Source organism: Borostomias antarcticus, assembly GCF_949987555.1.
Source record: "Borostomias antarcticus genome assembly, chromosome: 10".
Taxonomy (NCBI): Eukaryota; Metazoa; Chordata; class Actinopteri; order Stomiiformes; family Stomiidae; genus Borostomias; species Borostomias antarcticus.
Genome location: NC_140243.1, coordinates 14,166,252 through 14,182,381, shown reverse-complemented (window position 1 = coordinate 14,182,381; position 16,130 = coordinate 14,166,252).

Genomic DNA, 16,130 nt, shown 5'->3' with positions numbered 1-16,130 from the left:
CTATATAACAATTTATCTGTTAGCAGTTTTCAAAGGGCCCATTTTACTTGGTTCCAAACTGCGGTAAAGATATATTTCTGAGCTGTATGAGTTCTGTTTTACTAGAAAAGAGTTCTATCTGGAAGGGTCAAATGGTTCTATATAGCACTCTTTTCTTGAACGTTTCATCAGAACTAATGCAGTAGTAGACTAGACTGAGGAATGGGAATGTGATGTGTTGTAATGTGATCCTGCCAGTGAATGGGTGTCTAGACAGACCGCTGCTGTTTCCATAGCACCACAGAGTGATACTGATGGCTATGCTTCCTGGTGATGCAGGAAGGCTCAGCTCTCACTGCTAATTTATGCTCCCCCTCTCTCTCTCTCTCTCTCTCTCTCTCTCTCACTGCCTCTTTCTCCACAGGCAGTAAGATCAATATAGCCCCACCACATCCCAGTGTTTTTCATGGACTCGAATTTCCCTCAAAATTATTCCATCTAATGTTAAGAAAACGGGAAAAACTCTTCAGGGTGCAATTATTGATGTCTTCTTGAGCCAATCACCCATAGAGTGTGAGGGCCAGGTTTACAGTAGAGGGTCCAAGATCACAGACCAGGGTCCAAATACTATTTGAAATACTTCCAATTACCTTTGTGCTTGCTTGAATCTTCCCAGAGTGTCAGGTGGGTGTGGTTTTACATATTTGGGAACATCCCATTGGTTCCAATGTGCCAGACAAGAGCAATCAGGCAGAGAGAAGTATGGTACTGTATTTTAGGTAGTATTTGGACATATGTCTGTTACACTGTGCTGTGCAGGAGGTGGACAAATCTCCATTACCCATGAAACACTACTCCTCCCTTCAAAAACACACAGCCAAACCCCTGCATCACACCCTCTCCATAAAACACACACTGTTATGATTTTTCAACTCATCAAATCATTATCCCTCCACATGATAAGATAAGACTGTTGGCGTGCTGCCTGCTGTAAACACAAAGCCAAACCAGGCCTGGATATAGCACACTAATGAAATCTGGCACTCTGGTACTGAATGCCTACACCTCCCATCTGAGTGGCATCTGTTTGGATGGGCTCACATGTGGCTATAGTCTCTCCAATATTTCAATATACTTCAATATTTACAACAGCTTAGCCCAGGAATCCTGAAGTGGTCTCAGAGAATTTCAGCATGAAGTACAGCCTACTGTATTTAGCACAACACTCAACAGTGCCTCTGGGTCTATAGTTAGGCCTGCTTTAAAGTATCCCTGTTAGACCATTCTACATCTCTCCTCTGCCCCTGGGTCCTCCCTCTAAAGCCAGGCTCACATACGCCAGTCCAGATGATTTTAAACCGCTTTAGAATCAAATTCAATGACGGACAATTTGAAACGTTATTAAAAAACGTTTTCAAAACTGCCATGTTCAAAATTCATGTCAAATCTTATGGAAAGCGTCTCGTTGCGGCTGTTGTATGTGAAGCTGGCATACAGTAACACACTCAGCTCCCTCTCTCCACTTTAGAGTTGGAACACTTTGTTTGGGTGTAGTCGTTGATTCCGACTTCACAGCTTTGGCTAGCCAGCAGACCAGAGTGGAAGAACAAACAAAGCAGTCCTCTGTAACTGCTCTGTTGCTCCTGCTCTGGGGGAGCTGTTCTGTTGCTGTCCGTCCTCTGTGTCTTTTGCTATCCCTCTTCTTGTGTGGCGCTGCTACTTGTGTGGCGCTGCTATAGTACCATAGCCCATTTTGGCCCCATCCTAGGCCCTGTGGCACTCTTGTCTGGTACCTAACACACACACACACACACACACAAATGTGGGTGGGTCATTAACATAAAATATACACATGCTCACACACACACACACACACACACACACACACACACACACACACACACACACACACACACACACACACACACACACACAGAGTCACCCAGCCAGTCATCCTGGCAGTAGCAGAGGGGAGGGACATCTCATCTACCCCCTGAGACTACTGGTAAGGTTACAGTTAAAGTTACGCCCACACAGGATTGACTACCATGCTGATCACATCTTCACTTCATCACAGAGCTTACCAATCATTAGCGAAACTGATTAGATTGAGAATATATTGAGACAGCAATGGTCAGACTATCAACAGTAGCTGTAGCAACAATGGTCTGGGGGGGGGGCAAACCCTACCACTGTGATAACTAGGCTAACACTGCCCCCCTGTGGACATACCAGGACCTACATCCCCACAGAGAGAAAGGTAGATATTTTCAGAGAGCACTCACGCCAAGCCGGCCACATTTATATAATGCTGTGAAGGAAACCTGGCAGTAAGGCAGCATGCTGATTCAAAGTGGGCAATTTACATAAAGTACAAGGAAAAAATTAGCTCACTCCCAGAACTAGTCTCTATGTTGGAACAGATAGCTGAGCTGATATGCCATGTTTACACTGACACTGAGAGACCAAGCTGTAGAAATCCTTGTGGCTGGATATCAAACTAGAGGTAATTTAATTAGAGATAGTTTGATATACCTCAGACACACAAACAGACCAACACACGCATACACACAGACATACACCTCAGACACACAAACACACACGCTCCCTCCCTCCCTGGCTGCGTACTCCTAGCCTCAGATGCAGCATGCCAGGGCACCTCTCTCAGGGAGGTATAGGCCCACAGCACCAGCAGCAGGAGCAGATGGGTACCAGCTGTCTGGATCACAGCCTTGGGTACACCGCTTCTGTATGAGACTGACACACACATACACACACACGCACAAACTCTCTCTCTCTCGCTCTCTCTCTCTCTCACACACACACACACACACACACACACACACACAAACTCTCTCTCACACACACACACAGACACACACACATTTTTTGTTTACTCTCACATAATATGCAAACACACATTCTGTTTGCTCTCACATATGCAAACACACACACACACACATTACAGTCAGACACTTTTATCCAAAGCAACTTACAATAATTGCATTTTAACATAGGCAGTCAATGTATTACTACTCACCAGAACTCACAAGTGCATCTAATTTCTAAAAAAAAGTCACTAAGAGCATAATCTAGTGCTAAAGCCAAAGTGCAAGAGTAACAAAATATAAATACAGTAGGTGCTTAAAGCTTCTTGAAGAGTTGAGTTTTGAGCCTGCAGTTAAAGATGGGCAGTAACTTTGCTGTCCTGACATCAGTTCATTCCACCAGGACAGAAAAGAGCCATGACCGTGTTGATCGACCACAGGGGCCCTCAAAGTGACGGGGCAGCCGGTCACCCTGAGGTAGCAGAGCATAGTGGTTGGGGTAGGGGCTGGGGGGGGGGTGTAAAGTTTGACCATAGCCTGGAGGTGGGAGGGAGCTGTTCCTTTAATTTCCATGTAGGCTAGTACCAGAGTTTTAAACTGAATGTAAGCTGCTACAGGAAGCCAGTGTGGAACGGAGAAGGGAAGTTGTGTGCGAGAACTTGGAGCTTTCTGGACAAGCTCCTAAGGTTTAATGGCTGACGCCGGGGCTCTAGCAAGGAGGGAGTTGCAACAGTCCAGGCGAGAGATGATAAGAGCCTGGATGAGCACCTGCGCTGTTTTGTCCGTGAGGAAAGGATGAATCCTCCTGATGTTGTAGAGCAGGAATCTGCAAGAGCCTGTAATGGATGTGATATGTGCCTAGAACGACAGTTGGCGGATCACACTCAGATTCCTCACAGCCCACTGTGTTGTCAATGGTGATGGCACTCACAAACACTCTAACTTCACATAGAGAGATGTTACTGGGCACTTAACCATGGGAGTGAAGCATAGGAGAAAACTATCTTCTTTCTTTCTATTCAGTGTTAGCTTACAGTTTTTTCGATTGCTTACACACTTCTTGCGGAATTTGGCTCATTGAGTCAAACACAAGCCGACTAGCATACAACACTTGGAGATAAACATCTCACTTCTATGTCAAAATGAAACTCTGCGATCAAAATAATCAAACAAAAAAAAATCTAAATAGCATTTTTGCAACAAAATGATACACACATGGACCATTTGAATTATTCTTTCAAAGCAGCAACAACACACTGATGTACTTTATACAAAATACTGCTGTCTTTAGTACTGTATACCTTCAATGAACACAAAACGGTAGGCTTCAGGAAAAAACATATACAGCTTATTTTTATCCCATTGCAGGTTTTTACAACAACCAGCAAAAAAACACAAAGAAAAGTATATCAGTAATCAATACAATATCCTACGGTAAATTCACGGCAACACAAATAATGAAATTAGAGTGCAACGGTAAACAAAACGAGTATTTTAAGGGACTGTAAGGGATGGGGTGGATGGTTTCTGGACCCTGCCTTCTGTTAGGGCCCGGCCACATCACCTCATCCACATCACAAGCAATGTCATCCCTGGCTGGGCAACGGGGGGCAACATTGTGTGCTGTATCCCACCCTGGACTGACCCCACCTCAATGTCTCCGCATGTCTGTTCCATTGCTTGCAGAAGAGGCAGGAGGGCATATGGTCGGTGGCAATCAAGCCGAAAATAATTCCTCAATGGGATTGAGAAACGGAGAGTAAGGGGGCAAGTACACAACTGTGACACTAACATTATCCCACATGACAACAAACCTGTGAATCTTCCTCCTCCTCCTCTTCCTCGTCCTCTTCATTTCACTCTCACTGCAAAGAGGTGAACTAGCCTAAGGTCTATTTGTAGTGCTAGCTCAGACTGATTGGTGTTCAATTAGAGTTTAAGTGTTTACATGTGTGTGTGTGTGTGTGTGTGTGTGTGTGTGTGTGTGTGTGTGTGTGTGTGTGTGTGTGTGTGTGTGTGTGTGTGTGTGTGTGTGTGTGTGTGTTGTTGCCAATTTCAGGTATGGTTTGCATTTACAACAGAAATGTTTTCCCAATGACTGCAACACATTTCATTCTTGAACAAAGTGTCTAAAGTAAAAAAGTGATTGTAGGGCTTTGCAAGATGTGTGTTGCAAACAAAGTGCAAAGCAGAACATGTGTTTGTACTTTCGGTGCCTTTGTTTAAGGCATGTTATTTTTTTATAGTTAAGGTTTTGATGCTTTTGTGTAAGCATTCACTCTGAGTGTGTAAACAATCGCAAAAAACTGTAATTACAAATGATTTGTATCACAGGTTCCCTCTCTCTCCCTGGACAGTCTTATACAGTAGCAAAGCCCAACACCAGTCCTACTGTAATCCAAAATCATCCCTATAGGCCAGTATCAGGCCCGTAGTCAAACATCAGCCCTATAGGCCAGTATCTGGCTCATATTCAAACATTAGTCTTATAGGCCAGTATCAGGCCCCAAACATCAGCCTTACAGGCCAGTATATCCCGTTCAACATGCTGTGTTTTTCTTGACTTGAAACCCTCACCAACACAGCACTTTCTGATCCAAGCTTACCACTTGAATGTCATCGTCCTCCCAATTAGGGTTACTTTGAATAGCCTCCTACTACATGTCTCGTTAAGAAGATATACGGCGCTGAGTAAAAGCACACTCAGGGTGCCGTTCAGCCCAGTCCCCGCCAACCCCATCCATGTGTGGCTGTCTCGTGACACGGCGGAAAGGATGACAGACGTTCATCAGACAGATAGGCCTACGTACTCCTACAGCCTCCGTGGCTGCCAGACGGCGCGGGTGAGTAGCCTACAACGAGCTAGCGAGCGCGGCGGGTAGAGAGAGGTAATGAGAGAATGGAAATAGCATTGTGAGTGTACGAGGCTGGTGGTGTGATTTCCTGCTGTGGTGGAGCCGGGGCCTGTGTGGGTTTTGGGGGGCGCACTGCTTCAGAGCCTGGCTGTGGTCACCCAGGATGGCTCTAATGAACTGCGCCGTTTGAACCGTCGCATCTCACCACTGTACTACGGTCCAACCGGCGCTGCCTGTAGCAACATGAAAAGGAAGGTTTAAAGGAGTTGAAAAGAAACACACTTCAGCACTAAATCAAAAGTTTAGGCCTATGTAATCAACAAAAGATCAAGATGTCATATTTGGGTTTTACATTTAACTTGGGCAATAATCTCATACTGAACGAGATGAGAGGTCAGTTGAGTGATGAGTGATTCATATTCCAAAGACCAATAGGAGTAGGCTACGTACAATAGGCTACAGCCTACCATTAATGCCAGCCGTTGAAAAGCAAGAAATATTAGGCTACGCATTGTGATATTCACAATCCTAACAGACATAGGCCTATTATCCAGCCTTTTGCCTCTTCTGTCCACCAGATGGCGGTGATGATGTTCCCTACAGCTATAGAGCTCAACGCCAATTCTTGTAGCAGCAATGGGAGGAAGAAAACCAAACAGCAGCCTCACCTCGCAACCACAGTATGTTAAAACGGAGGTGATGGTTCAGTGACTGGAAATGTTGATACGGCAACATACTGTTCCAATCTCTCAGAACTGTTGTTCAAGGCAACTCCAGACGATCGCAACCTTGAGTTTGATCTGGGGGGCTGTTGGGAAATCGAGTTGGAGTGGTGATTGATTCTGATGAGGTTTGTGTGTGAGGTACTGAGTGCCAAATACAACTAGAGCAGAGTGGATTGTTCTGGGCTGGGACAGGTCTCCTGTCTCGGTTGGTGTGATCATGTCTAATACACCTCACTTTGAAGGGCCCTAATAGATTTATATCTACTGAACCTCAGACTTCCAACAGACTGACAACTACAAGGACCGAATAGAGGAACTCAACTACCAGCTATGCATTCAATAGGCTACCACAATACCACGATTAATGCATTAATTTGCAAGAAGAGCAGCTCATCTCGAGGTAGCTTTCCACAAACAAAAACATTTCAGTTGCTCTTGTCTAAAGTCATGATTTGTGCACATAATAGCCTACCTTTTCTCTTCTGGACAGAAAGTTGTGCAAGCAGCTACTGTAGGTCAACCGTAACTGTTCGTTGGAGTGTTCGACTGCGTTGGTGCAGTGGAGTTGTATTTTGGAGAGCGAGGGAGAAGCAGGATATGGCTATGATTAAAGCAGGCACTAAAGCCAAGGTGCTAATTGGGACCATAAACACTCACTTTTCCATTAACTGCTCTAATGATGCATTGCTGTTTGTTTTTTCAAAGAGCTAATTCATCACAAACACCATTAATATGTCAGTTTTTTTTTTTTTTACTACTGAGAACATCTCATTCGTGTAGGGAATGGCTGCAAATAGTAAATGATACTCTGAGAATGTTAACAAGTTGATTTTAACAATTCTTACTGTACCTCTCCCCTTTCTCCCGCTCTCTCTCTCTCCCTCACGCACACATGCACGTGCGCATGCACGCACACACACACACACACACACACACACACTTAAACCCTCAGACGGTGTGAGAAGAGGCACTCTGCTGCCTAAAACAGCACATCTGCTGGCTGCGACGGCAGCGTGTTTTTCACATGGGAAATGGAGACTATAAAAGTGAGGTCTTTACAGCGCCGAGGATGAGATTCAGTAGCGCTGAGGCTCGGGGGGGTCACCTACAGGTCAACCCCCAGCGCTAACTCCACACATTAACACTCCTCCTCCTTCATCTTTCTCGCTCTCTCTCTCTCTCTCTCTCTCTGTGTCTCCCTCTGTCCCCTCGCCCAGAGAGCGCTGCTACCACACGGGGGGGTGGGGGGGGGGGTTGAAGGATTGAAGTCAGCACAGGAACTACAGGCTCATAATCATAAATATCAGCGGAGATATTTACTCTGTTGGTTTTCTCATCAGGGCAAAGGTGTTTTCTATCAAGGGGGAGAGAGTCCCAGCTTGTTCCAGTGAGATGTTAAACCCTGCTCCCAGAGCCTGGCCTCAGCCCCTCGTCGCTGACAGTGTGTATGATATGTGTTTTAATAAGCCCTATTCCCTCGCAGGATGAGGACGTCCAAGGCTGTCAAAGAGTTAGAGGGTCTGCCTGTCAAGCAGTTTATTTTCTCTGTTTTGACAGGAGCTATATTATCACTGGAAGTCTTTAACTAAATATCACTTCTACCTCCTGGCTCCCGACTGTAGATTGAAATCTGCACAACATTCTCCGGTCTCCTTCCCTCCTCAACCGCAACACAGGGCCATCTGGGTTTCAAGTCAATCTTGCCTTTAAAACCTGATTCCTTCAGACTTTAGGTATAAGTCACACTAATTCACTGGGATACTTTGAAGCAGATCGAGTCTCTCCGGGTGTTCCCCTGGCTGACCAGAACAGAGTCTCTCAGTGTGCCCCCCTTGGCCGTGCCCAGGTAGAAATGCCCTGGGGCCTGTCTGCTGTGGGGGATGGAAGGAGTAGCCCAGGTTGTCAGGTAGGGGCCAGGCTACAGGGCCCCAACAATCTGGGCAGCACCGCCCAGCACTAGGCACCACTTCAATAAAATAACTCCAGCCCTCTTTTAAAAGCATTAGTCCTGAGCAAATTAAAATGTAGAGTGCAATTAAAAGAAATCACTGTGTAAATGTTCGCATGTGGAAGTTTTTCTTTTCCCCTTTTCCCTTTTTTCTCCTCCCCTCAACTGAAACAAAGAGTTGCCTGGAGGCAGGGTTGCACAGCTGCGGGATATTACTAGTTCCATGTGTTTTTAATAAGGCTCCATTATAATCAAAATCATAAAAAGCTAATGTGTCCCTCTTATAGGCTACATTTGAATATAAGTTACCCGACACACGGTTCGTGCGCTTGTGTTGACTTTTTGTGGACCTTAATTTGAAGCAATTATAGAAAAAAAAACAGCTTCAGCAGCTATCAAGTGTCAATCACGGCCAACTTGTACAAGCTGGTGCAGGCTTTTACCTCAACTTTAGGAAGCTGACAACTTCCTGGATACGTTTTGAGTTGATTTTTGTAAGCCTTGTTTTTGAGTCCTACATAGGTCTGGTTTTCTGAAATCTTGTCAGAACTCAAAAAAGCTAAAATACACACCTACCTGTTAGGCCTAGACTGTAGTCTAGCTCCTAACATTTGTACCTCTGCTTGGGACTTTATGTCAAGACCAACCAACTACAACTATGTCAAACATTCTGTCACATGAGGACGGAATTTCCACAGGGAGAACTGAGCTGTCTGGCCAGAGGCACTTCTCCCCCCGTATTAAAATGGATATTTCCTAGTTCTCAGAGGGTGAAGTCTGGGTTTTTCAGAGTTGTCTCACTGGCTGGCTGAGAGCTTCGTTTCCCTCCAGAGCCTCTACGGTCCCCGTGAATCTTTCCCTCCCAGAGGCTTGTGGGTAGTGGGTTCCCCACAAGCCCTGAGCCAACGCGGCGCTGGCGAGCGGTTCTCTTTTCACTTAGCAGCACACACTAATTTACAGAGACCAGACACTGCTCCGAGTCCGCGGTGCGATTCCCACGTTCCAGCTGAGAAAATATATCATTGGGTGCTCGGCGTGTAATACTTGCCACGTTAGGTTATAGAACCTGGGTGTAAAGCTGCATGGTTAGAACAGAAGCGCGTTCCAGCATGTCTCATTCTGCCGACTGCGCCTCAGTCTGCCCTGCCCGGTGGTGGACGTGGTGGCGGTGAAAACCAGGAGGAGAATGCAGTGTTGAAAAGGTTGTTTAGCTCTGGCGAATGCTCCTGGGTGGCATAAAGACTAAGCATTTCCACTGCAAAAGTCCCCGTGATACAATACAGACAGAGACTTCTGTATATCTTTATGAGTCAGTCTCTTTTAGAGTTATTTGGATTAATTAACTTTGCAAGCAAATTAAGATTCCAGCCTAAATGCTGCAGAGGTAGACTAACGAGATGTAGACAAAGGCACATACTGGAGGATGTGCAACAGTAATTGGGCTGCCAAGCAATTACAGTTTCACTCCTAATAACTTAGACCTGTAAGTACAGTATTAAAAGATATATTGTACATCGTCAACAGATGGGTGTTGTAGCTTATACAAGCATGGTGAAGTTCAGTCACTCCACACTGAGAAAAGTTGAGTTTGTTTCTTTGGAGATACAGTAGAACTGAGTTACAGTAGACACAGTGATTTGGAAATGTTTCTTGGTTCCTGGTGCTGAGGGACCCATGTCTGGGTGTTCTCTGTCATTATGCCCTGAGTGTGACTGCAGACTACCAATAGAGGTTTTTCACTTCACAAATATTTTTACAGCCTTTGGTCTGCAACCAAGCAGGCTGCAATTCGCAGACAGACAGACAGACAGACAGACAGACAGACAGACAGACAGACAGACAGGCAGGCAGGCAGATGGTCAGACAACCAATCAGCCAGGCAGCCAAACAAACAGACAGACAGACAGAGATAGACAGACAGATGGACAGACAGCTAGCTACCGCCCCCAGCAACCACCCCTCAGTGCCATACGAGACAACTACTGTAAATATATCTTCCCGCTCCAGAGAGCCTGGTGCCTAACAAGCCCAGACCTGGACATAGCTCTAGAAGATTATAGACCAAGGTACAGTAGCTGGACGGTCTGATTGTGTAGGAAGAGGGACACATGTCGACCATGCTGGGACCTGATGACCGACCTCCATCATCACCTCCTCCTCCTCCTCCTCTGCCTCAGACATAAGTGACATCAGACCCAGTCTACACCCTTCCACCTCAGTGCCCACAACGTGCCTGTTCACTGTACTTAGTATCTGCAGCTCTTCTCCAAACCTCTCCTCAACCTCCCCTCTGCCCCTCATCGCCTCTCTCCAGCACCTTCTCTACCTCTGTTTGCTCCTCTTTGCCCCTTTCTGCCTCTCCCTACCCCTCCAACCCCCTCTCCCTACCCCTCCAACCCCCTCTCCCCACCCCTCCAACCCCCTCTCCCTACCCCTCCAACCCCCTCTCCCTACCCCTCCAACCCTCTCTCCCTACCCCTCCAACCCCCTCTCCCCACCCCTCCAACCCCCGTTCCCTACCCCTCCAACCCCCTCTCCCCACCCCTCCAACCCCCGTTCCCTACCCCTCCAACCCCCTCTCCCTACCCCTCCAACCCTCTCTCCCTACCCCTCCAACCCCCTCTCCCTACCCCTCCAACCCCCTTTCCCTACCCCTCCAACCCTCTCTCCCTACCCCTCCAACCCTCTCTCCCTACCCCTCCAACCCCCTCTCCCCACCCCTCCAACCCCCGTTCCCTACCCCTCCAACCCCCTCTCCCTACCCCTCCAACCCTCTCTCCCTACCCCTCCAACCCCCTCTCCCCACCCCTCCAACCCTCTCTCCCTACCCATCCAAGCCCAATCGATGGAAGGGTCCGGCAGGAGCCTAACTGGCAGCCCCAGCCCATTAAAGCAGGGCCGTTTGGTTTGTGTGTAGCCAGACAGAGACTATGGGAAGGCAGCTCCTAACCAGGCCAGTCGCCTCTTCAGTAATGAGCGTGGCAGTCTACTGTACATTACTGAACCTCAAACAGTCTCCCAGACTGCCGCACCGAGCATTTTAATGGACGCTACAAACAAGCATCCATGTTACTTAGCACGTAATTAAACCGGGCGAAATCAGCATGCGTTGGGCGATGTAATACCACTTTTAGATTCACCCCCATATCTTTTATCAGGGTTAATACTATCATAAAAAAAGGTCTTGAATTAAAACAAAATCCATTTATTCATTTTTATGACATCCTGGTGTTATTAAAAGGGAGAGCACTTCCATTTTCTGTGCCTCCTCGGTGACTGAGAGCAGGTTTTGTAAGTGCAGGGGCTGCTGTTAAATACTTTCATAGCCACAGAATGAGAGCGCCCTTTGACTGGTAGCAGAAGACATCATCCGCTTACAAGGTCGCGCTATAAAAGCTGTGCGCGCCACCATAAGCCTCGCGTTGTTTCCAATACATCCACGTTAAAACATTTATTGGACTAATTACTACGGGCTGCCGTTGTTGCCGGTCTCTTCCTGTGTTGCAGTTGGCAGAGTTCCCACACTGCCTTGCTGCGTCGCCTTATTCATGGCTGTGGTTCCGGGAGGAAGGAGAGATGACGGAGTGGAGGGAGGAAGGTAGAAAGGAAGACGTAGAGGACAAGGTTGGAAGGAGGGATGGAAGGACAGGATTGAGGTGGAGAAAAGGAAGGAAGGAAGGAAGGAAGGAAGGAAGGAAGGAAGGAAGGAAGGAAGGAAGGAAGGAAGGAAGGAAGGAAGGAAGGAAGGAAGGAAGGAAGGAAGGAAGGAAGGAAGGAAGGAAGGAAAGGTGGAGGGAAGAAAGGAAGGAAGAAATTAAGGAGTGGAGGAGGAGAGACAAGGGAGGGAATGAAGGTTAGAGAAGGAAAGGAGGAAGGATGGAAGGAAGGTGAGTAGCAGTGTAGGTGAAAGTGTTGTCGGTGTTGTCTGTTCTGGTGTGGTAAGGATTTCTCTCTCTACAAATCTAATCAATGTGCATTTCTTTAGCCCATTTTAACAACAATATCATGAAACTCTCTAAAGGGAAAGAGTAAAATGGAAGAAAGCGCTTGGGAGGGGGAATTCAAGAATCTCCTCCAAAGAGTTGGGTTATAAACAGTGGAGACCTCTGAATGGAGAATCACAACCACCGAGACTTGATGCCTCAACAGAACATGTGATTTAATGTGATTTCACTCTATAATTAACTCCAGTCGGCCTGAATGATAATTACTTTGTCCAGCCAGGTATTACTCCTACCACCCAGGGGGCCAGATTAGAGACCTCCATCCAGCCTAAGATAACCAGGTCCTCCTCTGCTTCAACAAACAACAAGATCCAAGGCCGCCTGGTGGTCCTCGGGTGGTCCCCCCCCCACCCCCCATTTTCATCTCCAGAAACTGGCCAGCATGCCAGCCCAGCACCTCAGTCAGTCAGTCGGTCAGTCAGTCAATCAGTCAGTCAGTCAATCAGTCAGTCAGTCAGTCAGTCAGTCAGTCAGTCAGTCAGTCAGTCAGTCAGTCAATCAGTCAGTCAGTCAGTCAGTCAGTCAGTCAGTCAGTCAGTCAGTCAATCAGTCAGTCAGTCAGTCAGTCAGTCAGTCAGTCAGTCAATCAGTCAGTCAGTCAGTCAGTCAGTCAGTCAGTCAGTCAGTCAGTCAGTCAGGCATTCAGCCAGCCAGCCCAACATAGCCCAACTCTGTTCCAGTAACCAGCCAGTTAGCCAGCCAGCTGGTCCAAAGACCAGCGAGTCAGCCAGCCCAGCAGCCAGCCAATCAGCCATCCAACCAGTCAAGTAGCCAGCCAGCACTGCTCTGCGTTGCTCCAGCAAGCATCCGGCCAGTAGAGGTTGAAGACAGGGAGGTCTGGCTGCCGGCCAGGACGGTATGCATGCGTGCTATTGTATTGGATTCAGCATGGCTGGATCACACCTCAGAGCAGTAATAACGACCACCTAGCTTATATAAATTGTCCAGTATTAATGTAGTGGAAAAATGAATGTAAAACACTCTGCTGAGTCTGATACAGTTATGAGTGTAACAGTACAGAGGAGAGAGGCCAGGGAGGAGAAAGTTAAGAGTTCAGTCAGTGTGATTGTGTGTGTGTGTGTGTGTGTGTGTGTGTGTGTGTGTGTGTGTGTGTGTGTGTGTGTGTGTGTGTGTGTGTGTGGGCGCATACTGTATGAACCGGTGGCCTATATAAACCTTTTTGATTGGGGCTTAACCCCACAACACACACACACACACACACACAAACACCACACAGACACTCACACGCAAACACACACATACACACACCACACACACTGGAGCCTAGTAGCTCCGGGCCTGCTTGAGAGACCTCCAACAAGCAGCCGGCCTCCTCCAGCGCTGTAGGGGGGCTGAGCTCGCCGCCTTGCCTCACGCCCAGACATCGGATGCCTGCCGCACGCCCCCATACCCACAGAGGCGCTGCCAAACCACACAAGGAGATAGAGAGCAGAGAGTTCTGTCCGGCTGCCTCACATACACACGCACACACACACACACACACATGCCATGTGGTTTATTTTATCTCACACACAATACAGGCAAGCAGGCAGCAATTAGGGCCCTGCTCATTAGTGAGCACCAGTGATGCTGCTGCCTCTATAAATCTCTTTATGCCCGCGTGTTTAAACCAGGCTGGTGGGCCCAGAGGCTGAGGATCCCACAGAATGCTGTGTTTGTAGGTTTGATTACAAAACACTCCTGGCTGGCTGGTTAACTGACTGACTGACTGGCTGGTTAGTTGGCTGATTGGCTGGTTAACTGACTGACTGACTGACTGACTGACTGACTGACTGACTGACTGACTGACTGACTGGCTGGTTGGCTGGTTGGTATAGGCTGGCAGGCTGGTTGGTTGGTGGCTAGCTTGCTGGCTGATTAGCTAGCAGGTTGGTTGACTGACTGACTGATTGACTGACTGGTTGATGGCTGGCTGACTTGCTGGCTGACTAGCTAGCTTGTTGGTCGGTTGACTGACTGACTGGTTGGTTGTCAGAGCAAGTGAAACACCTCTGAGGACCAGTGTACTCCATCAGGGTTTTACTGGGGATCTGATCCTGCTATCCTTCTGAACACTCCCTATCCTTCTGAACACTCCCTATCCTTCTGAACACTCCCTATCCTTCTGAACACTCCCTATCTTTCTGAACACTCCCTATCCTTCTCACTCCTCGCTCCAAGCCTGCTACTCAGCCTGCTAATAACCCCATACCAGAGACAATCTGTGTTTAGAAACGTGATAGGGGGATCTGGTCGCTGTCTTTAAACCAGTCCCTGGAATAATTAGAGGCACCTTAAAAGCTGTGTTGCTAATTTTACAGCTCTTCTGGCAGATAGTGTAAACACACACACACGCATACACACACACACACACGCACACACACATACGCACACGTGCACACGCACACACGCATACACACACACCCGCACACACACACATACGCACACGTGCACCCGCACACACACACACACAGCACCCCCAGGGATGTGTCTGGGTCTGAATAGGAGATTTCACGCTTGACTCTTCCAGCAGTAAATTAGTAATTATAGAGTGGCGTTATTTCCATGGAAATAATATCAGTTATTTGGAAGTATTTGTGAGATGACGACATGTACTGTACGTAGCCTTGTGGTCAACCTACTTCACTGCATGACAACCAAGCGAGGTGACGTTCGGTGAATGACTTGAGCCTTCCTGTCCCTCGCGTCAGTCCGGCTGCAGCAGAAAGCAGGCTGTGAACCGGGGTCTGAACTGCAGGTCACGCTCCCCAGCAGGGTGTGGGGTCCCGACCCACCCCCTACAGCTAGCTGGTTAGACACAAATCCTTCCTAACCCACATTGTAACACAACACAGATCTGCATATCGCACACTGCAGAGGAGAGACAGAGGGCAGGCACAGAAGGAGGACGTTTGGCTCCAGTACACTCAGGAGGGAGAGAGGGAGAGAGAGATGGAGAGACAGAACATCAGAGAGAAAGGGAGGAGAGAAAAGGGAGCGAGAAAGAGAGACAGAGAGAGACAGAGAGAGAGAGGGGAGGGGGGGGGGGGGTGGAGACAGGAGTATTACACCCTGCTGTAAGCCTCCACTCCCACCTCTCTCACTAACAGAAACATGGCTGGGTGGGCGGGGGCAATCAGCAGTACCTATTGTTCAGTTGAAGTGTGTGTGTGTTTGTGTGTGTTTTGTGTGTGTCTGTGGATGCAAATGTCTGTGCAAGACCCTCCAAGTTGAGGAAAAAGTCATCTATGGAGCATGGCGCTGCATAATCTCTCTCTCAATGAAACCTGGGATTGTGTGTGTGTGGGGGGGTGGAGGGGGTCAACATTCCTGGACAATGAGACTCTCTCCTCGTACCCCCCACGGCACACATACCCCCTAAACCCTGCTTACCCACAATATAAGGCTCTCCTGGCTCCAGCGCCGGAATTGCCCCCCTGGAATGCGCATACACACACACGCGCACACACACACGCGCACGCACGTACACACACACCCGTAGACAGACACACACACAAAGGATAGCACCCCCTGCTACAGGGCCATAATCTGTCGATACGGTCGTTCTGGGCTCTAGCTGGTCACAGTGCATCCAGCAGCACGGCTCTCAATACACTTTAATAAGAGCTGCTTTTGATTAATAACACGGCTTCCAGCCACATATAAAAAATATGAATGGAGAGGGAGTGAGGGCTGCCAAAAAACAGAGGGAAAAACAGGAATGTTTGTGGATTTGTGGTTCTCCCCAGCTGTGCCCGTACGAGGCCAGTGCCCCTGGCTCTCTTGCCGGC